Raw genomic sequence first — 25,672 nt, 5'->3', positions numbered from 1 at the left:
TAAAAACATAAAATAATTACAAATGTATGTAAAATACTAATAAAAACATGCCAGGGAGCCACGCCCGCATTGCCCTCAGCATGGGTTTTGTCACTGCTGGCACCTGAATGTATTTACAGATTAGCATCAAGAAATGATACCTTCATTTTTTACTTTGCCTATTGGCCCATATAGTCCCATATGTCTTGTTGTCTTACTACTCATATGCCACAAAATTCCTCCTATGATGAATAACCATTTATAAAGCTCACACCTGCTGCTCAGTCAGAACCAGTGACCTTGAAGAGGTCCGTGGCCCGTGTCCCCTTTCACAGGGTGCACCTGAGAAATCAACCCACTAATCGTTCACATTAACAAAGCCTGTGTCAGCTAAATGGCGACCTGCAACCTTGAGTCGCCACATAACCCCTTCCAACTCATCCTGCATAACCCCCCACTAGCTCCACCTGGTCCCTGTATACCTGTCCTGGGAACTCAGGTACACGCAAACACACGCACACACACACACACACACACACACACATCAGGGTAATGAACTCCTAGGTAGGCAGCCCCACTTGACTGGCTTCTCACAAGACAAAATGCCAAAACAAATCTTGTCATAATTAGGCATAAGCCAGCTCATTACCATCTGCTTAATTATCCTATTAATAACACTTCCTGGGAGAGCTTGTTTACGGTTGCTGCTGCTGCAGCAGCAGCGCGCTCGGGCAAATGTTTGTTCCTAAATGAGCAAACAAGCAGAAGACAACAGCATTGTTCAAACATGTCGGCTCTGACAATAGGGGAGAGCACAGCCAGGATTAATAGACCAGCAAAAGATCAGCCAGTCTCAAGGGCCTGGCTTTGCCGCAAGGGCATTCGTGTCCAGGTACGATACCCTTCAGGGAGATGGTAATGTCTACCTTCGAGATTGTTATGGCTTTATTATTATGGCTGTTATTAAAAGTAATTTATATTAATATTGTTATTAGGATTATTATTACCATAGAGCTATCACTGTGTAAAAGTGGTGTGTTGCTTTTACAAATGATATTACAGTGCTTTGACTTTGGACACATTCATCCTCAGATCCTCAGATCAGAAAAATTATGTCATACAGACATAGAAAACATGCAAAGTTGACTTTAGGTATGCAACACGTGTGATATACACACACACGTAACATGGAAGCGGGGTTCCGCACAAATATTAGTTGTTCAGTAAGAAAAAAACAAAACTATTTGTTACTGCTCTTTCTCTCTGTGACATGAGAAGGGTTTGGGTACAAGTTGTCCTAGTAGGTTGTGGACTTTACAACTGGTTTGCGGGAAACGGCAGAAGCCCACAAGCAATCAGATGCTTTTCAATATCAACATACAAATATTCTGTATCAGTATCTTCCGTACTGTACTAATTACTGCATTCACTGATGCTAATTAATTGTTAATTAATGTAATTCTTATTGTAAAGTTTTTCCAACTTCTTAATAACAGGTGATGGGCAGCAGCTTCAACCACTTACTCCCTATTCCCTCACTATGTTCCTCCTCAGCCCACTGTCTCCTCCCCCTCCAACCTGCCTGACTGCTGATGACTTTGCCACCTTCTCTGATAGGGGGGTTGTAGCTATTAGCAGCCGATTCACTATTAGCAGCTGACACTCTCTCTCTCTCTCTCTCTCTCTCTCTCTCTCTCTCTCTCTCTCTCTCTCTCTCTCTCTCTCTCTCTCTCACACGCACGCACGCACGCACACGCACACACACACACACACACACACACACACACACACACAACCAACACAATTTTGGCATTGAATCAAGTCTGCAGTTAGGTGACAGGATTATATAGGACCAACTAAGAGATCTTCATCAAAAGTAATCTAGCAGGCTACTTAAATAGCATAATAGTAAAAAATAGTAAAACCTAGCAATAAGCAAAACATTGTAATTCTGTCAGCACTTTTCCGCTTTATACACTGAATGTGTTGTTACTTCAATGCTTTTAGTAAGTAGTGATTATCCTAAGGACAAGAACAAAGCAGTGTTAAAATTAATTGTAAAATCGGATTAATTCAATATAGTTAAATGTAAGACCAAACATCCAGACATTTTTAAAGAAGAGTTCATGGATAATAACTGTCTAATGGTAGGTTTAGTGGGCACACAGGCAAACTCAGGTCAAGATATTACTCAACTAATATGGAGAACTTCTATTTGACAATTGATTTTATTATGTCTGGCTTCATTTACCAGCGGGGTTTCTCAGGGATCGGTGCTCGTTCTCTTCTCACTGTACCCAACTTTTCTGATGAAGCTTTCTGTTACCACTGCAACATTTTGACAACCAGCTCTACCTCTCCTTTTACCCAGAGGAAACTACAGTCTTTGTACAAACTCAAACATACACCTGCGTCTCAAACTTGAAATGTTTGCTATTCAACCAACCAGCGTGAACATGTTAAGCCTTGTTTCTCTTCACTCCACTATCTCCCTGTAGAAACCTGTTCAAAGTTCAGATACTTGATGCTCAGTATCTTGACAGTTATGATACTAAAATTAGCACAATGTGCTGCTGCTGTTGGTCACTCAATGTTCAAACCTGCCCTCTGTGTTCCACAAGTGATCAATGATCAGGCTCTGGTGCCACCTCCACCACTCCTCCATGGAGGAATGACTCCATTCAGTCTTTCACACAGATAAACAACTGATGTTATCTTACGGGTTATTGATGTTGAAGCACTGTTCCATTTGTACCTTTACAGACCTTTCCTTGCCTTGTTGTTTGTTTTAAATTACATAATGCAATATAATAATGTTATGCTACCTATTGAGGTATTTTGATATTGTGGGGCATATATTTGCTTTAGATCTTCACAAAATGAAAAAAACATAAGTGGTCGATGGCTAATGCCTTGCATTATTTTGTGATCTACATAAATAACAGTACCAACATGACAGAGAGAGCACAACAGAAAAACGGTCAAAAGAGTATAGACAGACAGACAGACAGATATTGGAGAGAAAAAAATAACAGCATGTCAGATTGAATAAAAGAAAGAATACTGTGTCAAAGGCATAAAGAGAATGAGTTATCAAGGCAGGAATAATCAATGGATTCTCTCCATGCAGAAAAAGAGGGCAGCAGACACATTGAAAGCCGATTATGATGAAATGTGAATTATTGATGTCTTTCCCTTTCCACTCTGATTCATATGTTATGGGTCTGTGACAGATGTTGACCATTTATTTATCATTTATCTGTATGTATGGGGCTTTGCTTACAAAGGTGTGAATGATGTGCTTGTTGTTGCTGGCTTGGTGTACAGTGTAACTCAAAGAGACACAGAGTCAAGACCAAATAACAACAAAAACAAAACTGGGCGAACAACGTCACTTTGATATCAATATTGTTTTTGAGGTTGTTTGTTAATTAATACATTCTCTCATTTGCCTGTGAATAGACTAAATTAGCTGTGGTTTAGTATTGACCTTTATAAATGCAAAATTGTACGATTCCAGTGCAGTGATACATTATGATGGTCAATGGCCAGTGAGATGATGTGTTGCCCAATTCCAATCAGCTGTTTTTAAAAACTATCAGCACAAATAAATATATTATTTTTGCATTATTTGAATTGACAGAAGGAGAGAGAAGAAAGATAATGATGCTGATTGTGTTAAACTTTTACCTAAAGATGGAAAACAACTTTTAATGTTCGGGCCCAAGTTGTGTTTTAGTTGCTTTACGTTGTTTTAATTGTGTTTTAATTTTTGTACACAGGGCCTCATTGTAAAAGAGTCATGTAGTCATGTAGATGAGTCATCTTCATCTTCATGAAGATTCCACCATATTGAGCTGCAAATGGGGAATCATTTCTTAAGCTAGTTTCACCATGGAGTGATGAGATGCCAGTGGCTAAAAACGACAAGACTATGCTTGCTGCCAACAATCAATGTATCGATATAAATCATAATGAGGAGCCCTCAAGGCATACGGCACATCTTCTTTATTTATCATTGTATGGATTTAAAATATGCATTTTGCAAAATACACACATCCTTTTCTATGTACTTTTGCATACTGGACTAGCTGTATAATTACACCTGCAATAGGCTATATTTTGCTTTTCAGAGGGCACCCATCCTGGGGTTTATTCAACAACATGTTCTGGGGTGAGTCTCAGCTTTCTGCCCAGGAGGGTCTATTTCATAGACCCTCTAAGATAACTGACAGGTATCCTAATGCCCTTTTCCACCAAATTAGCTCTGGTTCTTGAACCGGTTCCACCCCATCCAGCGAACCAGCCCGTGTTTCCACCCGTTTTGAGTGGAACTGTTGTAATCAAGGATGCATCATCTACCAAAGGCCTTGCACAATGCACACCAGAAGTAAAAAGTAGTAGCACACTTTTTTCCACATCTTATCTTTCCAACCAGAATAAGACACACCCACTGATGTGGTCATGGTTCGTGGTTCAGGTCGAGGAAACCCTACTATTCTTTGGTTCAAGCTTGAAACCAACTTCATGGGTTCCGAACCAACCATTAACATTTTGGTCAAAATACTCAAAATTCAAACTTAGGTGCGCGGAACGGAACCCATTCCATGTTTGTGGAAAAGGAGTAGAGGCTGCATAGGCTTTGTAAGCAGTTGTCATCCCCTGAGCTTATACACTAATCAAGAAGTGTAGACAGCAAACTATTGTTGTAAATTATTGTTTGTTCTGGTGTCTCAAAAATAAAGGAAGAATCATGTTGGGTTACAATTGTTTCATAACATGTAGATATAATATAGTCAAACCCTCTCGCATAGACCTCTGTAAATGAAATATTTTTTTTCTGACCCTGATTGGTTAGAATAATTCATCTTGCCTGTCAATCACAGCTGCAACACTTCTCAATGGCATAGAAACAGAAAACTTAGGAGAACTTTCAAATCGAACCTACCACCTTTAAGTTTTTAAGTTAGCAGCACCAGTGCTCAATGGAGACAACCCCCCCCCCCCCCCCCCTCATTATCTGTAGAGGCTCATTATCTGTTATGATCACCAATTGAAATGAATGCACAGCCCAGAATTCATAGCTGCACTATACTATACACACACACAAACACACACTATAGCGGTGCATATATTTATTAAAGTTCATCCACATCCTTATCCCTCAACAATTAGTCCTAATAACAGGCAGACACATGGAAAACAGCAACACAAAGCACGGGCCTACCCAAGTGAAACTAACTAAGTGCCAATGCTAGCATGGCACATAATAACAATAAGGGACATGAGCTGTAGCAGGAGAGTGCTGAGGGAGATAGGAGCCACTAAATGCTAGCCCCGGCAGGAGGAACATTAGCACGATGTGCTGTTGTTGTTGAAACAGAGCACGTTGGTAACATTAGCAGAAGGAGATTAAAGTGATGAATGGACTCCTCTGCTTTGCTCATCTTTTTTATCGTTTGGGTAGGGATTTGGAGAGGACATAATGACTCCAGTTGCCTGAGGAACTGGAGTCACTCGGCTGTGAATCTACACATTTGTGTTGTAATTTTCTATTATATATATATTTTTTCCTTGTTTCTATTTATTTGTTTGTATTATTATTGTATTACAACAACTGCCCAACCTGATGTATGAATCAATCTTTTGAGCACTGCAGATAGATGGTTAGTTTCTCAAAGGTGTTTTGAATAGACTTTATGCCTTTGTGGGCAATTTACAGTGATAAGTCAATACCAACACACAATAATACAGTCCTACTGTTGCTGAGTTTATTTTATTATGACCCCCCTTCTGCAAACATACTCACAAACAACACACAACACATTCACACTACACACCCAGACACACACACACACACACACACACACACACACACACACACACACACACACACACACACACACACACACACAGAAGCAGGACCCAGAATGCACAGGGGCCTGGCAGTCAGGAAGCAGATGGGCTGCCTGGCCCTACCGGAGAGCTGGGGCCCAACAGTGGCACCGTTTGTTTTTTTTGATGAGCTCTGCACATAAGAAACCATAACATCTGGTCTGACCATGTGGCATCTCCATTTGTCCAAGGCCCTTTCTTGTTACCCCCAACACACACACACACACACACACACAAACCTGTTCACATGCACACACACACACACACACATGCAGAAACACATTTTTCAGCTGCCATCTGTATCCACACATGTGATCGAAATTCTATGAATGATGCATGATGTTTTTGGAGGGGAACGGTGATGAGAGGGAGGCTCGGTGGGCAAAGTAATGCTGGGTGAGGACTGGTTAGGTTTTGTTGGTGGAGGTCAAGGAGGTAGTGGTGATATTGGTGGTGGAGATGGAGGTAGTGCTGGTGGTTGTGGTGGTGAAGGTAATGGTGGTGGTGGTGGAAATGGTGTGGGTGGTGGAGATGGTAGTGGTGGTGGTCGAGGTGGTGGTGTAGATGGAAATGGTGGGGGAGCTGGAGGTAGAGGCAGTGGTGGTAGAGCTGGAGGTGGTATAGGTGGAGGTGGTGCTGGTGATGGGGGTGCTGGTGGTAATGGTGGTTGTGTTGGAGATAGTGGTAGTGGTGGTAATGGTGGTGTAAGTGGAGGTGGATGTGATGGTGGTGCTGGTCATGGGGGTGCTGGTGTTAATGGTGGTGGTGGCAGTGATGGGGGTGGTAATAGTGGTGTAAGTGGTGGTGGTAATGGTGGTGTAAGTGGAGGAGGTGGTGGTAGTGGAGGTGGTAGTGATGGTGTTGTAGGTGGATGTTGGATGTACTGGTCATGTGGGTGCTGGTGTTAATGGTGGTGGTGGTAAGAGGTAAGGCTCTTCTTCTGGCTGAGACCCACATCCTCCTCACTCCAACTTGCCCTCCAGCCAGCCTAACAATGCATGCATATGTGGGAGGGCTAATGAGCCGAGGCTCTAAAAGCAACTCAATTTGTCAATTGTCTGCATTTCATCGAGAGCAAGTAACACCTCAAGGGTGCTATAATCGAAAGCTGTAAAATAAAAAAAAAGCAAGGGAGAAATAGGACGGCTTTCGGCATTAGATTACTACGTTATCTTAATTATTTGGCTCTTCTGAGCTTAATTAACGACCTGACAAGGGCTGGGTGGAGGAATGGAGTTGATTGGCTGTCGGAGGTGCTGAATGAATAAAGTAGATGATAGGGGGTAGGGATACTGTGGAGAGACAGAGAGACATAGAGAGACATTGAGAGACATAGAGAGAGCGAGAGGGGAGATAGCTGATTTTGCATTCAAACACTGACTCAACAGCATCCATTAGACAGTTTTAATTAAGCGTAATTAGAGATGCAATTACAATGATGCGCTTGATAAGCAGTATTAAATCACTCATCCATAAATGTTATGTTAAAATAGATGAGATGGAAAAAACACCAAATAAGAGAGAGAGACGTGTAGAGGCACACACTGAAATAGTATGTTTGTGTGTGCATATGCGCGTGTTCCTGTGTATGTCTGTGTATGTGCATCAGAGATTAAAGCAGGGTGGCTGGCAGACTGCCACCAATTAGTTGGATGTGCTCAATTGAAGAAATCGTCTGGTGTGGTGACTCATGTTGACAGGTGTTCAGGGTGAGTTGTTCGGTGTGTGTGTGTGTGTGTGTGTGTGTGTTTGTGTGTGTGCGTTTGTGTGTGTGCGTGTGTTCCGCTACCATGTCACACACACACACACACACACACACACACACACACACACACACACACACACACACACACACACACACACACACACACACACACACACACATACACACAGACACACAGCTCATCTCAGACTGAGCTCATTTCATAGCCAAGCCCAGATATAAATCAAGTGACTTTATTGCCCTGGTCATCCGGATGGGATGAGATTGAACCTTCTATCCCCTCCTTTTTCCCACCATTGCCTCCTCTCTCTTCCTGCCTGCCGCTTCCTGTCCATTGGCTGACTGGGTCATTTGTTAATGCCCTGTAAATATGTCAGTGGTGTTAAGTGCCCATTAAAGGGCACCACGCTGCAGAGGGAGGCAGGGAGCGGGAGATAGAGAGAGAGAGAGAGAGAGAGAGAGAGAGAGAGAGAGAGAGAGAGAGAGAGAGAGAGAGAGAGAGAGAGAGAGAGAGAGAGAGACAGACAGAGAGAGTGAAAGAGAGAGATAGGGGGGAGGGGGGAATTCACAAGGCATACCTGTGCCAGCACAACTCCATCAGTCCATGCAGATTAAGGATGGCCAGCATCAACGCTAGTGGGCAGCTGTTGCCATGGTGGCATGGTGGAATGGATGGGCACAGGCTGGCAGCTGTAGCAGCATAACCATGCCACAGGACTTTAAGAGGAGTGGGGTAACGGTTTTGCTGCAGTCGTTGGGTCCTGGCACCCCCTGTGATGTGGTCTACCTCTGGGTTATTTCCCATTCTGATGGAGGGGTCAAGCCTTGTGAGACCATCCTGCTTTCTGGAGTTCTCATTCTGTTTCTCTCTGCAGATCAGTCTGGCCCTTGAGCCAAAGGCTAGCTCCCAAAATTCTCCCAAAGAATTATAGATCCAAACAGCACAAGGGGCAGGGAGTTTCAGGTCATGACAAACAAGGGGAGATGCAGGGTATGGAAATCAAAAGAGTTGTATACAAAATAGACCAAATAATAATATTACTAATTAAATTTGGAAAAAAATCCACAGCATTGCAAATGTTGCCAATAAGGCAATGCAGTGTTTATTGATGTTCATCCATGGCAAAGCAATAAAACACAAACAAACATGTCCAACCACAGGAATTGTGTGAAGAAGAAGCGGGACGATAGAACAATCGTGAACCGGAGTTGCTCTGTGCTCATTGCATGTTTTATGACGTCCTGCAACCCGACCACAGAAAAAAGATACTCATAATAGTGACGCCTGGACCTGGATCTCCTTAGAAGGCGTGTCTTTGCAGTGCCCTCGGCTGCCATGCTGGAGCTGAATATGACAGACTGGAGTGCCTGGAGGCTGGCTCCCCCTCCCACCACAGAGGCTCGGGCAGGCCCACTAATTAGTTCATCCATAACTCTGAGCATTCAATTACTCACCAGCCACACCACGGAGAGTGGAGGAAGAAGGTGATAAGACTGAGAAATGTGGCACAGGTATCGATGGATTCGCAAAATTGAACTTGCATGAGCACCTGTGTCAAAGCACACACACGTGTACACACACACGTGCACACACACACACACACCTCATGTGCAGCAGTGATGTGAATAGTTTACCTTAACTTCACCTTTTAACACATGAGAACACTGTTGCAAGCGTAATTTAACACACACGCACACACACACACACACACACACATACACACACACACACACACACACACACACACACAATTAACTTACATCCTTAGTCCTAATTAATTAATTAGTCCTTAATCTGCAAAGTAAATAAGGTGCAAAATCAAACCGGGAAAAGTGATTCCGGAAATGATTTTATTAGAGGACCAATCACAGCCCTTGCTGTCTCCGTCCGTCTCCGTTGCCTTGACGGATAGTTTAAAAATATTGGATTTGCACGTAGAGCTACGGAGAGGGTCTCCGACAGGCTCTCCGTCGACAGAGAGGGCTCTCCGTAGCTTTACGGAGGACTATAAATCCGCCTTTAATGTCCAATTTCCAATGTAGTAAACAAAGGTAAAAGGGCTGCAGCTTCAAAACCCCTTGAAGCAAAAGCACAAGACTTGTTTGTTTCAGGACAGACGAAAAATACTGTTTTGTATTTTTGCCTCCGAAATAGACATAGAGTTGTATACGAAGCGTGTGAAAAAGAATACAGCCGCATCACTTTTGCGCTCTGTGTGCTTTGCTCTGTTGAAACAATATGATTCTATTTATTTTTTCCAGACCTGCTGCAATTAAATTGGAACTGAAATTTGAGCTACGTGTGCTTTGAGCTTACAACTTACTCACAGAGCTTTCATTGTTTTGGTCGCAGAATAGAGTTTTTCCATAATTTCAGTAAGCAAGGACTTTGCATGTCGTACAGGGACTGCGACTGGGGAGAGGTTTGATGAGCACGGGGAACTCTCTGGACATGGGTCATGACAAGCTAAGCTGCATCCCTTATCATTCCACCTCTCTTGCGACAGCTCTCCTGCACCTTTCTTTATAACCATGGATACCTTCCCTAGGTGCCACTCTCTCTCTGGAGCACTGAAACCTCAAAAGACCCACGTCAGCAGGCCTTGGTGATCATGCAATGATGTGAGATGGGGTTGAAATCATAAATCCGAAATTGAAACGGTTAAACTAATTTGTTCCGATAACAAAATAATATAACAATATCATCCACTAACTTTACTGTAAATTAGGATATGATGATGAAGATAATAATAATAATAATAATAATATTAATAACTTTCTTACCCGGAAAATCTGTCCATAATTTCATTATGAGAAGTTTTCTCTTTTTTTTTTTTTACCATAGCTTACATAAATAATTAAGTATTTTTTCGATTTTTTTGGGGGTTGAGTGTATTATAGATTTATTCATATTTGCTACTGGCCGTTGCGGATAATTTCTTGATGTCTTGTTTGTGTGTGTGCATACATTGTATTCTTTAGTAGCTTTATCTGCTTACTTTTGTCATTCATGATGGAAATACACTTCAAATTAAATTTGGTGTACAGAAAACTCACACTCTAAAGTATTTTATTCATCTGATTAACAACAAGGGGGCTTTCATGGACTTTAACATCGTTGGATTGACTTAATTTGTATAACTATCAACTGTCCATATACTATGCCAGGTTCCCTAAAGCTATGCAAATGAGCAACATTGACCTCATCATTTGCACACTGCACAGACTTGAACCTGTCCTAGCTTGAACAAATTCACTTATTGCAAATCTTCAATATATTTATATCCTTCTGTACACACAGACACACACATACACAGGAAAACATGCATGCACACTGATATGTACACACATACTCGCAGGCATAGACACACACACACACACACACACACACACACACACACACACACACAACCACCAACACACATGCCATTTTGTGTTAATATGCAAATACCAGTCCCTGCTATCAGCTTTTCACTTTAAACAGGTGTTTAAATATGAAATGTGGCTGTGCTGTTATAAAAGCAAACTGTATTTTATTGAACAGAAAATGGGAAGTTAAAGACTTTTCCGCCCAAATCATATTTCATATTTCAATTTGTAAAGTGAAGTTTAACGACTTATAGATAAATTTACAAACACTTTTGAGTGTTGGCGAGGTTAACTTTTTTACAAGGGTGGTTTAGCTGAGGAGGTAGAGAGGTTTGATTTGTAACCGGAAGGTGTCAGATGTCCCTGAGCAAGACACCTCACCCTAACTGCTCCCAACAAGCTGGCTGTCACCTTGCATGGTTGACTTCACCGTTGGGGTGAAAAAACCTTTGTTCCTATAAATAGTTTCTTTCATCATAAATGTGACACCTTGACAACATAATACCTGGTACAAACCCTATGTTTTTCAACAACACATATTTTTTACATTTATTTAGCTGTTTAAATGTTGTGCTTTCTCTATGTGAGAGAAACATTTTTGAATGCATGCTAAAATGATTCTTATAATATTTATTTCCACTTTATTAAATTCAAGCGTTGGCCTTTAAATAAAAAAATCATAGGCATACATTTCATACCCCTCAGGAATGTCCATGTATGGCAAAGTGTGATTTGCAGGTATTTTCAGCACACTTGGTGCTCTTTTGAGATACCCAATCTGTGAGCTTCCATTATATTTATTATTCACTAGCATGGAGGCCGGCCCAGTCCAGTATTACAATACTGTATAGTAGGTTGTTCATCATATTCTTCAGGAGAATGGACGCAATAGACACCCCTTTCTAGCATGGTGAGCCATTAAGCCTCTTTGCTATAGTGCTAAGCATCTGAACATTAGCTAAATTATGCTAATGCTAATCCCAAGGACATTGCTGTGAGGAGTAGGCTAACAGTTGTCTACCTGCTCAGGGCATTGATTTGCACTGCTGCTGTTTGGCAGGCTATTTTGGCTGTTCTCCTGCAGATTACACTGGTTTATGGGGCCTTCTCTCTTCGTCACTCTGGTGAGGAGGGCCAATCAGTGCTGGGGGAACTCTCCAGTGCTGTTCAATATTGTCTTTGTTCACATGTAATTCTTTGTTTCATTCACCTCTTTCTCCACCTTTCCACCTTTTGGTTGTTTTTTTATAATAATGTTATAGTAAAGTATTCCTGGGGTCCAAGAAAATATGACATATAAGGCCTTTTTACACTGCCAAGCCGGTTTGGCACGCCCGGCAATTTCACCGTCTTGCCTGTGTAAAACCAAGGGGGTAAAATCCCCCCTTCGTCACAGAGCCGGCTTTCTTTGTTCACTGGAGAAAGCGGGGCTGCGCAAGGAGTCTAGACCTTTTTAGAATATTTTGCATACTCCCGAATGCAAGAATGAGTTCACAACTGAGTGTAAGCTACAAATGCGATTAACTATTTACAAGTGCAAAACATTGCCAACATATTCTTTATTTTTCTGACCGCTTACCATTTTTATCCTGACGAAAGCCTCGTAAGGAACGTTCCTCTGCGTCTTTCTCGTAGATCACACCATCTTTCCCTGTCTTTGTTTAATGGGACTGTATCACCTTCTCTCCCATGATGGTCAGCAGCTTGCGGATTTCACTGTCTCTCCAGTTAGATCTACTCATGTTGCTGTACTGTCGCTGTTGTAGAGACAGCGCAGCAACACCTCTATCCAAGCCCCCACCCCCGGAACCGCTGAGCCATCTAATCGCATTTACATCAGAATGAAACCGCCAATCAGTACGTTTACATGCACAGCTTAATCCAATTAAAGCCATAGTTTGACTATGCTCCGCAATTGGACAACTGCAATTGTCCGAGTATACATGGCAGTGAGTAAATCGATTCATTGGCCAGAGCATGTCATGCCCTGGTACGATAGATGGCGCTGTACCCATTTCAACTAGTGATAATAGAGCCACCGGCTGACCTCTTTATGTCACCAGCAACAACAAACTCAGCCGGCATTCGAGAAAGATGTTTTCAGTAGACAGCTGTCCCTTCACTTCCTGTCCATGTCACCTCATAATAAATGTTTTTTTCTTACGACGTGTTTATGATCTTTATTCATTCATATTCTCTGATATTATGAATCTTAAAGACTGCGTCGGGTCTCCAACTCTCTGGTACTTCCATAACAAGTAAAGAGGCCTAGTGGGGGTTCTCACCCATGGGGGAGAAGGAATTGGGGGAAAGGAACTTTGGCTTTGACTCTCTGAAGTCCAGATTGAACCGAACATGGAGAGTTAGACGGCATTACACGGCATTCCCCCAATTCCTTCTCCCCCATGGGCAAGATAATCCGCACTATGAGTCTTTACTTGTTGTGGAAGTATCAGAGAGTCTGAGAACCTGACGCAGTCTTTAAGATTCATAATATCAGAGAATATCCCCATCAGTACGGCCGCGGCACAATGAATGAATATAAACATGTCGGGAGAAAAAAACATTTATTTTGACAGGGGAGGAGCTGTGGCGGCAGTCGTGATCGTAATTTCCGGTTAGTGCACCACAGAGTATTCGATTTGGAACGACACTGACATCTCAAAATCAGCGCACTCAGATAGTGTGCTACGTTTAAGTGTACACATGGAAGTATGGATATCGGAACACAGCAATGTACTTTTAATTCAGCCTTGGGTGAAATCGAAGCGTAGTGTCTGTGTGCTTCCACCTTTAGTGAATGCATGCCATGCAGGCTCCCGCAGCCGGGGATACAATTCTTATAGGGGGTAACTACATTCACCGGTTTCCTCCATCTTCCGCACCGTAAATCGCCGTTTCTCGTTTTACGACGGCAACAACAACGCGACTATCATCTCCTTCTACTTCCGGCTCACGGCTCCCGGAAAAGATCTCGAGCATGCGCAGAACGCATAATCCAATCCCAATCCGTACATGCACGCTTAATGTGACTACAGTCAAATAATCTAGTGGTCTTAATTCTTTCTTGAGTGTCATCTATCTATCTATCTATCTATCTTTCTATCCATCCATCCATCCATCTATTTATTTATCTATATATATCCATCTATCTATCTCTCTACCGTTCTATCTATCTATGTATCTACAGATGGACTGAAGGGTGTGTCCATCTGTCCTATCTATCAGTATGTCTCATCTGCCTGTCTCTCTTTCTTTGCTATCTGTCAGTCTATCCACTTGGCTTCCCCTATCACTTTCTGAGTTCTGAGTGTGCCCTCTCTCTCTTAACCACACACCTATCCTGTGCTCTCGTCTTCTCCATCAATCTCTTCAAGTCTCTTCAATCTCACACTGCTGGCTCTCTTTCCCATCTTCTCTCTCTCCTCTCTTTCAGCTATCCCCCCCCGCATCCCCCACACCCCCTTGCCAACTTTCTCGCTCTTGGCTTCATATCATCCAAGAATGACTGCGAAAAGAGAGAGAATGTGTGTGTGGGTTTTGGAATGTGTGTGTGTGTGTGTTCGAGAGAGAGAGAGAAAGAGAGAGAGAGAGAGAGAGAGAGAGAGAGAGAGAGAGAGAGTGAGTGAGTGAGAGAGAGAGAGCTTGAAGTGGGTCTTTTACAACAGTCCCAGCAGTAACAAGAAGCTGTCATTAGAGTGGGCAGCTGAGGATCCATGTTGCTCGCTTCCATCAAACTGTAAACCCCATCACATTATATACACACATATATATACATATATATATATTATTACCATGTCACTTCTCCTCTATGGCTCTGGGCAAGAGAATGAGGCCTGCACACACAAACACACACACACACAAATAAAATCTCCCGCGCAGTGTACTATTTGCAGTGCTTTGTTATTGTTTTCTTGACAGTCCTTACCCAGCCAGGCCTCATAATCTTTTTTTTTTAAACAGGCCAAGGCTGAAATGAATAATTCAATACAAAAACACACACACACAGACACACTTTTCAAGCCCATGTCTCTGTGTTTTATATAAATATACACACACATGCATATGGTTGAATGTGTATTTGTTGTTTGGTCCAGTGGGGTAAATGTTATTGTTGCCATGGAAAGGGAAAAATAATCTTTCACCTTTGAATTCATACAACCTTAAAGTTGTCAATAAGGAAAAAAACAAATTTCTGTGAAAATGGTAATCACAAACATACTTACAGGCCAACCGAAACAGGACGCCTCTCTGTCACTCTCTCTTTCACTCCCTGTTGTCTGGTACACACACAAACACACACTGGCATACACAAACTTGCACACACACATAGACAGGCGCAGGCATGGACACACACACACACACACACACAGTCACACATAAACACACACACACACACATACACAGATAAACACACACACACACACACACACACACATAAACACACACACACACACACAGAAGCAGTTTGCACACAAGCAAGCTGTATCTCCTCTGTGGTTTCTAGGGAAACGGCCATTAGGGTCCTGGTACAGTGTGTGGGTGGGCAGAGTAAGAAACATTTAGGCCGGCTAATGGACTGACTAATCCGCTCCAAATCGATAGCAAAACCTTCTCCACTGACATTGATTGCTCACGTTAAAGCTCCAATCCAAAGTGGACTATTGATTATCTATACAAAAGAAAGAATTTAAGTCACTGGGAACGAAGATTCATGTTTGCCCGTGTCTACAGTTAGACTAAATGTCCTTGTGTTGAATCAGGTTTTAATGTTGGCTATGAGAAACTTAATATAGCCCAAAAAGCAAATGAATATGGTGAATAATAGTATTAGGAAAATACTTGTTCAAGTTACCAAGTAATTATTTTGTTATTATTGATACGTAGTTGTAATCATTTATACATACATTGTGCTGCTAGGTTCCAAGAGTGGAAGAAGAGTGGAAAATTGAAAAAAAATTATGTTACAATTTATTTTATTAACTTTGACAAATAAAAATGGTTGTGATTGAATTATTTTAGCCAATAATTGGAATATCACTGTTAATTCATTCTCATTCAGTGCCTCCTAATTAAGGAAATCGTCATTGTGGTCTTGATTTCACAAAACAAACATAACAGCTGCCATGTCTTGCCAGCTGCCATGGCAGCCATATTTTACATTTCATTCTGTTTGAGTAAACGAATGAGAGAGTATGAGAGAGCGAGAATAAGATAAAGGAGAGTAAGAAGGTAGAAAGTGAGGGAGCGATTGAAAGAGAGAGGGAGAGAGAGAGAGAAACAGAGAGCTAGAGAGAGAGATGAAGAGAGTGAGAGAGATGTAGAGACAGTGAGAGAGACAGAGACGAAAAGAGTGAGATGTAGAGAGAGAGAGAGAGATGGAGAGATTGAGAGAGATGTAGAGATAGAGAGAGAACGTGTGCCAAGGCAGCACGGTGTGTTTCATCATGTCATTAGCGCTCCAGAAAGCTGAAATGACTTTCTGTGCACCTGGGAGCAGAGCTGTCTCAGATCAATGATCACGCTGGCGGCTGAATCAATGAGCGATGTTGTAACTAGGGGCCTGATACTCCAGGCACGCCTCCCTGGGGATCCATGAAGCAGAAGAGGACAGCGAGAGAGAGAGCGAGAGGGAGAGAGAGGAAGGAAAAGGCCACATGCTGAGAAGAGGAGGGAGAAAAAATACAAAAGGGATTAAAGAAGAAAAAAAAAAGGTTGTTGAGAGAACGCAGAGAAGGCGAGGAAAAAGTGATGGAGGTAAACAACAACAGACACAACACTATAGCAGAGGTGGGGAACAACAGATTAGTAATGCAATCTAACTCTAGTGTGTCTGTGTGTACGTGTGTGTGAGTGTGCGTGTGTGTGTGAGCCCATGTGAATGTGTGTCTTTCTATTCCATGTGTGTTTCTAGTTATGTGTATGTGTGTGTGAGTCTGTGTATGTCCGTGTATGTGTGCATGCCTGCATCTGATGTGTGTGTATGTCTGTCTGAGAGAGAGTCAGAGAATCATCCACAACCACATCAACCTCAATAATTGCCTTGTCCCACAGACCATTACAAATATGGCTGCGCTGGAATAATTGCCCATTTCACAAGGTAGGTGTATAACTGAGCCATGGTGGCCAACCCCCATTTATACCTCCCCCACTTTCTCATCTCTTTGTCTCCCTCTCACTCTTTTTGTTGTTCTGTGTGTCTCTCTCTCTCTGTCTATCCCTCTCTTTCTCTGAGTGTGTGTCTCACTCTCTCTCCCGCTCTCTCTGTGTGTATTCTGTTTTTATTTTGTGTGTTGCTTGTTCATGTGTATCAGTGGTGTGTAAGCATGTGTGAGTGTATCAGTGTTGTGTGTGTGTGTGTTTGTGCTTCTTTCGGTGTGTGCCTAAATGTGTGTGTATGTGCATACAGGGTATAGTAGTAAAGTAATGAAAAGGAGGCAGAGTGTGAAAAAGGTGAGTCAAAGAAATCACATGACCAGAGACTGACTGATGGCAGTGCCCCCCGCCACATCCCCCAGGCCACACACATTTCCCCGGCTAATGATAGTCATCTACTACCTACAGCAGGGCATATATGTGTGTACGTGAGTGTGTGCGTGTGTTTGTGTGTGTGCGTTTTAGTGTGCGTGTGTGCATGCGTGTCTGTGTGTGTGTGTGTGTATATGTGTGAGTATGCTCTTGTGCATGTGTGCATGCGCAAGTAAACCCAAATGAGGGTGATATACAGTGTATATTAAAATTCTTTCTCGTTTGCAAGTTTATCCATATTTGCACATGCCAAAACAACTGAATAAAATGAATTTTTTGGCAGGAATTGCTGCATTTACGCTATAGGTACCACTGATATAAGTAGGCCTGTGAATGAACAGGTAATCTCATCTGTGGCGTGATCAGCACATGAACTGCTGCTGTTATATATTACATATAGGATCAGTATGAGTGCTGTCTGGTGTTCAGAATCAGAATAGCAGTCAATATATTGGAAAAGGGAGGTCCCATATGGGACCAACCGATTTAGTTCATTATAGGGGACATCCCAGTCAATATGGGACAGTTGGCCACCCCAGTGTGTGCGTGTGTGTGTGTGTTTGCATGTGTGCACTGCCCTGTAGAGAAATACTTGGCTCTGGTTGACTGTATCATCGATACAATGGCGAGTGGCCATCTCTGTCTATTATTCTCTCTCTAAAAGATATATATATATATATATACACAGTATATGACTTCTGTCCTCCTCCTCCCCTGAATCCATCTCTATTATGTGCTTCTGTTCTCACTCCACTGCCTCTCTAGTTTTTCCTTCCTCATCCACATTTCCAACACCCCTCTGCCTGTCCCCCTCCTCTCTGTTCCCCATCACCGCCCCCCAGGACAACCCCAAACCAGAACCAGTATCTGGATGCACATGTCTACGTCATCATTTATATTAATGATCAATACTAATCTGAATGGTTCTGGTTGGCCGTGATGAATCCCCTACCACTGAACGTTGGGTACATTTATTAGTATCCTCACTGTTCCTTAGTCCCTTTGAAACGAGCCGAATAGATGTGCTTAGCCCAAATTGATTGAAAATTAAAGAGATGAATGATATAATAATTGCAAAAAATACACACTCACAAATACAAACACACACACACACAGACAAATATATACATGTGTGTGTGTGTGTTGGGATGAGGTCTGTCACAGGAGAGCTGAGGTGCAAAATGACGCTCTTATCAAGGTTTAGCAGACATGACTTTGAGGAGGATCCCACCTACACACACACACTCATCCCTGCAAACACATACACATAGACACACATTCCTGTACACACATACATACAAAGACACACACAAACACACACATCTACGCACACCCATGTGACCAGCCCACCCCCTCCCTAAACACACGCACACACCTACTCTCTTGGTCAATATATGCACACACACATGCACAGACACATGCACAAACACATGTATACAAGGTGATGGAAAACATAGGTAGGTGATGGTAGATTAAATTAAAATGCTATTTTCTGGAGTTGCATCATGCGGATGGGCACGGCATCGCCACCGGGGGGAAACAGAGGAAATGGGAATCTGAAACTGTTTAGGGTCCGGAGAACTGGAGAAAAACAACAAGGAGGAGAGGAGGAGGAATATAACTCTGATAATATTGGGTCTGGAAATTTGTGTCATCATTTTTGTGTGTATGTGTTTTACCCCTGTGTGTACCAGTGTGTGTGTGTGTGTGTACTTGCTGGAAGGTTTTGCTCCTTTGTTGTTTGTTTTTTAGTCCTGGAAGGGAATCATTATGTTTATAAAGAGTGGGAGAGAGTCTAGGGTCAGATGGCAGTTCACTGTTTATGTTATTGTTGTTTGCTGCATTGAGAAATAAACAGTGCTAAAATAATTTATGTGTGTGTGTGTGTGTGTGTGTGTGTGTGTGTGTGTGTGTGTGCGTGTTTGCGTGTGTCAGTGCATTTATGTGGGATCAGCACAGACTGAAACACACAAGTGCAGGGGCACCAACACAATAATACAATTTCCAGTAGCACTTTTTCTCTGGCTTGACTAGTTGAGCGGCCAGAGGATGTTATGTTCAAATCTCATACAAACCTTTCCATGCATCTGTTCTACTTAATATTGCTCGGTTGCATCCGGTGCCTGAGCACTTTCATTTTAGCAATGGCCTTCTATACTCGTTGTAGTGTAGAAGCTAATAATTACAGATGTTCACAGGATTTGCCGGACTACATACTAAAACCCCAACCAGCAAATCGGACAAAGGATTTAAATTATATGCCACATCATACATTCACAACTATGAAGGTAAGAAACCAACTATTATCTGACTAACTACATGCTAACTAACTTACCTCAAAAACTAGCCTTCCTTCTGCTAGTTCGCTAACTTCAATTATCTTAACCAGAGTTTTAAATCAGCTGTGGCTGTCATTGGCGTTTTGGGTTAACTAACGTTAGCCTTGTTAGCCACTGTCATGCATAACACTAGTAGGTAGACAACTAACCTTATTTGCTACATGCAAAGTATCAGGGATGTGTAAGATATAACACTGACAAGAATTTTGATTCCATCTGTTATTCAGTGTCCAATAAAGACAGGCTGTCAGGGGAGGTCTGAGTGAGAGCCTTGTGCTTCAGATCTATGAGGAAGAGTGATAGGAAATTTACACCTCAGGCGAGACAGAGACGTGAGCGTAACATAGGCGTCATCAATTCACACCGCCACCGTTTATTTTGCTGTATTTCCAAGATTCATCAGATAATAGGCCTACACATCATAACCGAGACGCTTCAGAAACGCTTGAAAATAGAAGTGAAGCATAAAGTTAAGCTTTGGTCGGCCGTGAGACGGGCGTAGAACGCTGCCGGTGTAAATCAGTGCACTAGTTTGAATGAATTCTATCTCTAGCTGAAGTCTAAAAAACGTGTCTAAAACGGCTCTGGTGTAAATTGGCCTCAAGGCTCCAGTTTGAGTGTACGCAGGAAGCTGAGTAACTAAGAATTAAGCTGTGCATGTAAACGTACTGAGACAGTACGTTTACGTTTACATGCACAGCTTAATTCGATTAAAGCCGATTATAGCTCGATTATGCTCCTCAATTGGACAACTGCAATTGTCTGCGTATACATGGCGGTGAGTAAATCGATTCATTGGCCAAAGCGTGTCATGCCCCGGTACGATAGGTGGCGCTGTGCCCATTTCAACTAGTGGTAATAGAGCCACCGGTTGACCTCTTTACGTCACCAGCAACAACAAACTCATTCGAGAAAGCAACGTTTCAGCAGACAGCTGTCAGTTCACTTCGGGTTCATATCATTTCTCAGACGCTCCATTGTTCCGACCTCTCGGTCTCGACTCCTCCGGCTGCTCTGCCGGCGGAGCAGTCCGCATACGACCAAGAGGTCGGAACAATGGAGCGTCAGAGAAATTATATGGACCCGAAGTGAACTGACAGCTGTCTGCTGAAACATCTCTTTCTCCTCCATGTCGCGTTTCAATCTGGACTTCAGAGAGTCAAAGCCAAAGTTAATTTCCCCCAATTCCTTTTCCCCATGGACGAGATAAACCCGACTAGGAGTCTTTACTTGTTGTGGAAGTAGGCTACCAGAGAGTCGGAGAACCCGACGCAGTCTGTAAGATTCATAATATCAGAGAATACCCCCGTCAGTTTGGCCGCGGCGCAATGAATGACATTTAGAAAAACATGGACTTTTAATTCAGCCTTGGGTTAAATCGAAGCGTAGTGTGTACTGAATGCACGTTGATGATGATACACTCCTTATAGGGGGTAACTACATTGGCACGACACCGGCTTCCTCCATCTTCTGCGCCAGCTTTTTAAATAAATCGCAGACCCAAAGTGAGTTGACAGCTGTCTGCTGAAAACATCTTTCTCCCACCGGAGCAGCCCCTCCGCCGCCCGTCTGTATACATTCCCCACCGCGGTGCAATGAATGAATAAAGATCGTAAACACGTCGGGAGAAAAAAACATTTATTTTGACAGATGTGCCCGAAGTTACTACTGTACAACCTCGTTGATGACCCACATTTAGAAAAACATGTACTTTTAATTCAGCCTTGGGTGAAATCGAAGCGTAGTGTCTGTGTGCTTCCACCTTTAATGAATGCATGCCATGTGCGCTCCCGCGGCCGGGTCACAATTCTTATAGGGGGTAACTACATTCACCGGCTTCCTCCATCTTCTGCGCCACCTTTTTAAAATAAAAAGGCCGTTTCTCGTTATCCCTTATCCGACGGCAACAACAACAAGACTATCGTCTCCTTCTACTTCCGGCTCACGGCCCCAGGAAAAGATCTCGAGCATGCGCAGAACGCAAATCAATGCATAAGCCAATTCGATTGGCTACATGCACGCTTAGCTCGACTATGAATCGCATTATCTAGGGGTCTTAACTCGACTATGAGTAAGCCAATTCGATTCGAGTATAGCTCGACTAAGGTGTATACATGCATCTTAGTAATCCAATCATAGTTGGACTAAGCCAATAAGTCGACTTTCTTGAGTGTCATTTAAACGCACTGAATGTTCATCCCTGTTCAGTGGAATTCAGTTTAGTTAAGCAATTAGCTAAACAAATGTACATTAAGTGACCACTGCTGATGTAGCAGGTATACACAATCTAAGGCATTATAGTTATCAAGGAATGTTAATCACGTTTGTGATAGTAGGGAGAGAAGGTAGTGATAAGCATTCAGGAAGGTATGCTTATTCTAGGAGCAAGGTTCACTAACAATAATACGCTGTTCTACTCACTCAGTGCGTTTACATGACACTCAAGAAAGTCGACTTATTGGCTTAGTCCAACTATGATTGGATTACTAAGGGGCCATCCACATGGAGACGCTTTTTGGTTTAAACGCAGATGTTTTGCATCGTTTTGGCCGATCGTCCAAACGAATCCTGTAAACGCATCGCATGCAAACAGACTTTTGTGAAACCTGGTCCCAGGGTGAATAAATTCACAAACGCAGCCCTTGAGTGTTCGTCTGGACGGCCAATACGCATACTTGCGTTTCGATGATGTCATCGCCACACCCCTCGAGCGTAACCTCTTGTAACCTGTAACGACGTCTCATAACAACAACAATGGCCGACTACATGCTCGTGTTCCTGCTGGAGAAGATATTGTGCCTATTAGGGTTACTATCACAAAATATTATGCTCCTGTGCCACCACGCTGAGCAAAAAAGACTGATGGACAACCACATAAGCCACATTTTACAAACAAACAACAGCCATGCGTGCGCCAATTGAGACGATCAAAAGGGTTGCGTTAACGCTTTATTACTTGAGTGACCGTTTCCGGTGAATTTCTAAAACTAAAACAGCGCCACCTATACGCCTGGAACATGAAGTAGCGTGTTGAGTCGTATTGAGATGGATCCGTGTGGACGCAAATGTTCTTGATACGATGCCAGGGAAAACGGGGGAAAAAAAGATCGTTTTGGTACGTGTGGACTTGGCCTAAGATGCATGTATACACCTTAGTCGAGCTATACTCGAATCAAATTGGGTTACTCATAGTCGAATTAAGACCCCTAGATAATGCGATTCATAGTCGAGCTAAGCGTGCATGTAGCCAATCGAATTGGATTATGTGTTGATTTGCGTTCTGCGCATGCTCGAGATCTTTTCCCGGGGCCGTGAGCCGGAAGTAGAAGGAGACGATAGTTGTGTTGTTGTCGCCGTCGGAAAACGAGAAACGGCGATTTATTTTAAAAGGTGGCGCAGAAGATAGAGGAAGCCGGTGAATGTAGTTACCCCCTATAAGAATTGTGTCCCGGCCGCGGGAGCGCGCATGGCATGCATTCATTAAAGGTGGAAGCACACGGACACTACGCTTCCATTTCACCCAAGGCTGAATTAAAAGTACATGTTTTTCTAAATGTGGGTCATCGAACTACGATCTTTATTCATTCATTGCGCCGCGGCCGAACTGACGGGGGTATTCTCTGATATTATGAATCTTACAGACTGCGTCGGGTTCTCCGACTCTCTGGTACTTCCACAACAAGTAAAGACTCCTAGTCGAGTTTATCTTGCCCATGGGCAAAAGGAATTGGGGGAAATTAACTTTGGCTTTGACTCTCTGAAGTCCAGATTGAAACGCGATATGGAGGAGAAAGAGATGTTTCAGCAGACAGCTGTCAGTTCACTTCGGGTCCATATAATTTCTCAGACGCTCCATTGTTCCGACCTCTCGGTCGTATGCGGACTGCTCCGCCGGCAGAGCAGCCGGAGGAGTCGGCATACGACCGAGAGGAACAATGGAGCGTCTGAGAAATTATATGGACCCGAAGTGAACTGACAGCTGTCTGCTGAAACATCACTTTCTCCTCCATATCACGATTATCCCGTTTATTCTACTTCTTGCTTGCCAACATAATAAAACAATTCGAATACTTTAATAATTCAGCTTTTTCTTATTCGTATTGCATGCTTAATAAATGTATACTCTGTTTGAGTTCATCTCCCTCAAAAAGTAGTCCCCTTTAGAACTACGGTGAATAACGTTAGCAAATTTTTCATAGGTGGAATCCGGAAGAATCATGAATATTAGGGTTACGGTTATGGTTATGGTGAGGGTTACAGTTATGGTTAGGTTTAGGGTTAGGGTTAGGAGTCAGCATGTGAGTTTGCCTGTCCAATCCTAGCGCTTGAGGAGGAACTTTTCCCGAATTCCACCTACGAAAAACACAGTCGCGACTGGGGAACATAGGACCTGGGGAACATAGGTACGCTCCCCGTTAGCTCAGCTGTAGCTCATTAGTTTCTTTAGCAACCACACAAGGCTGCATCTGATCACTAGTTTAATAACGTAGTTGCTACATTGTATATCGCTTGCGAAACATGTATCGACTGACCCTCCGATAGATTTCCGACACATTTTAGAAACTTTTTGAAAAAGGCTTATTTTTACAATGGACCTCATGTTTGACTTTTCTGTGATAGGAAAAAAAATTGTAATAAAAGTATAAAAGTATTGTGCATTGACTATTCTACTATTTGATGACGCTGTGCTCAGTCAGTGGGCAACCTGCCGGGTTAATGCCCTCCTCCCAGCCAATCAGAATCAAGCATTCTTAAAGACCGGGTAAACCAAATTCAGTATTTTTCTTCTTATCATATTAATTAGGCCTTAAATGTGTCCCTCAAAACATGTAAAAAATATTTTTCCCATTCATCATTTCCTTGAGGAGCTAGGCCTCAGAGAATGTTCTGTGTGCAGGTTTAAAATGGGCGGGTCTACATCGATGACCGCTTTACGTAAAGCGGTCATACTCACATAAACCCGCCCCCTGCTGCCCTCTAGGTATAAATACATTAACCGCGCACTAGCATTCTGTGGTTTCACCCATCTATGGTTTTACCGCTCACGAGTCTGGTTTGAATTGTCAGTTTGCAGCTAGCTTGCCCGTTATGCCTCTTCAACCTCGTTGGTGCATCTTCCCTGGATGCCACAGTGGGAAACGTAACGTTAACGGTTCGTTTACTTTATTTAAGTTTAAGTTTACCTCTCCGGTGATGGGCGTGGTTTCCTGGCCTGCAGCGCACACGCCCCCACCGTCCTGAGCCAGGGATTACTGCTCATTTTTCATCAACTTTGAAGCATAATTTTATATACTTCGCGATTTTTTTAGTCCTTCAAATTTGGCAGGGTGGTTAATAATATATTTTCCTGTGGTATTATAAACTCAAAACCCATAATTATTCTTGGTTTACCCGGTCTTTAAACAAAGTAGAATAAGTAATTTTAATGAAGTTAACGTTTTTCATTGGCCTCTGTTTTGATTTGAAGTGAATCCATTCACACAGTCCATTACCAGATGCCGGCATGTTCCTAATCAGTGAGGCTTATGCAAAATTCAGCATTGAGGACAGGCTACTTGTGACGACCATGAACATGGGACCTGACAAGCCCCTTGTGGAAAGTGCCTTCGGGTTGGTGCAGAAGGGGAGTGTTCTGTCATATCAGCAGCCTGCTTTGACATTCCGGGACATCACACTGCATCAGGACACACCACCAACACCACACTTGCCTCTGGAGGGGTACGTTATGTTGCCATCAGATTGTGCCTTTGTCCGCTCGAAGAGGAGCAACTACATCTCGATAGCTTGGCTTTAAATTTGGAAATGGCTCACAGAATTGAGGAGGCTACACGTGAGCAAA

Source organism: Micromesistius poutassou (assembly GCF_964030765.1).
Source record: "Micromesistius poutassou genome assembly, chromosome: 12".
Taxonomy (NCBI): domain Eukaryota; kingdom Metazoa; phylum Chordata; class Actinopteri; order Gadiformes; family Gadidae; genus Micromesistius; species Micromesistius poutassou.
The sequence above is the reverse complement of the archived record's forward strand: the minus strand, read 5'-3'. Positions refer to the sequence as shown.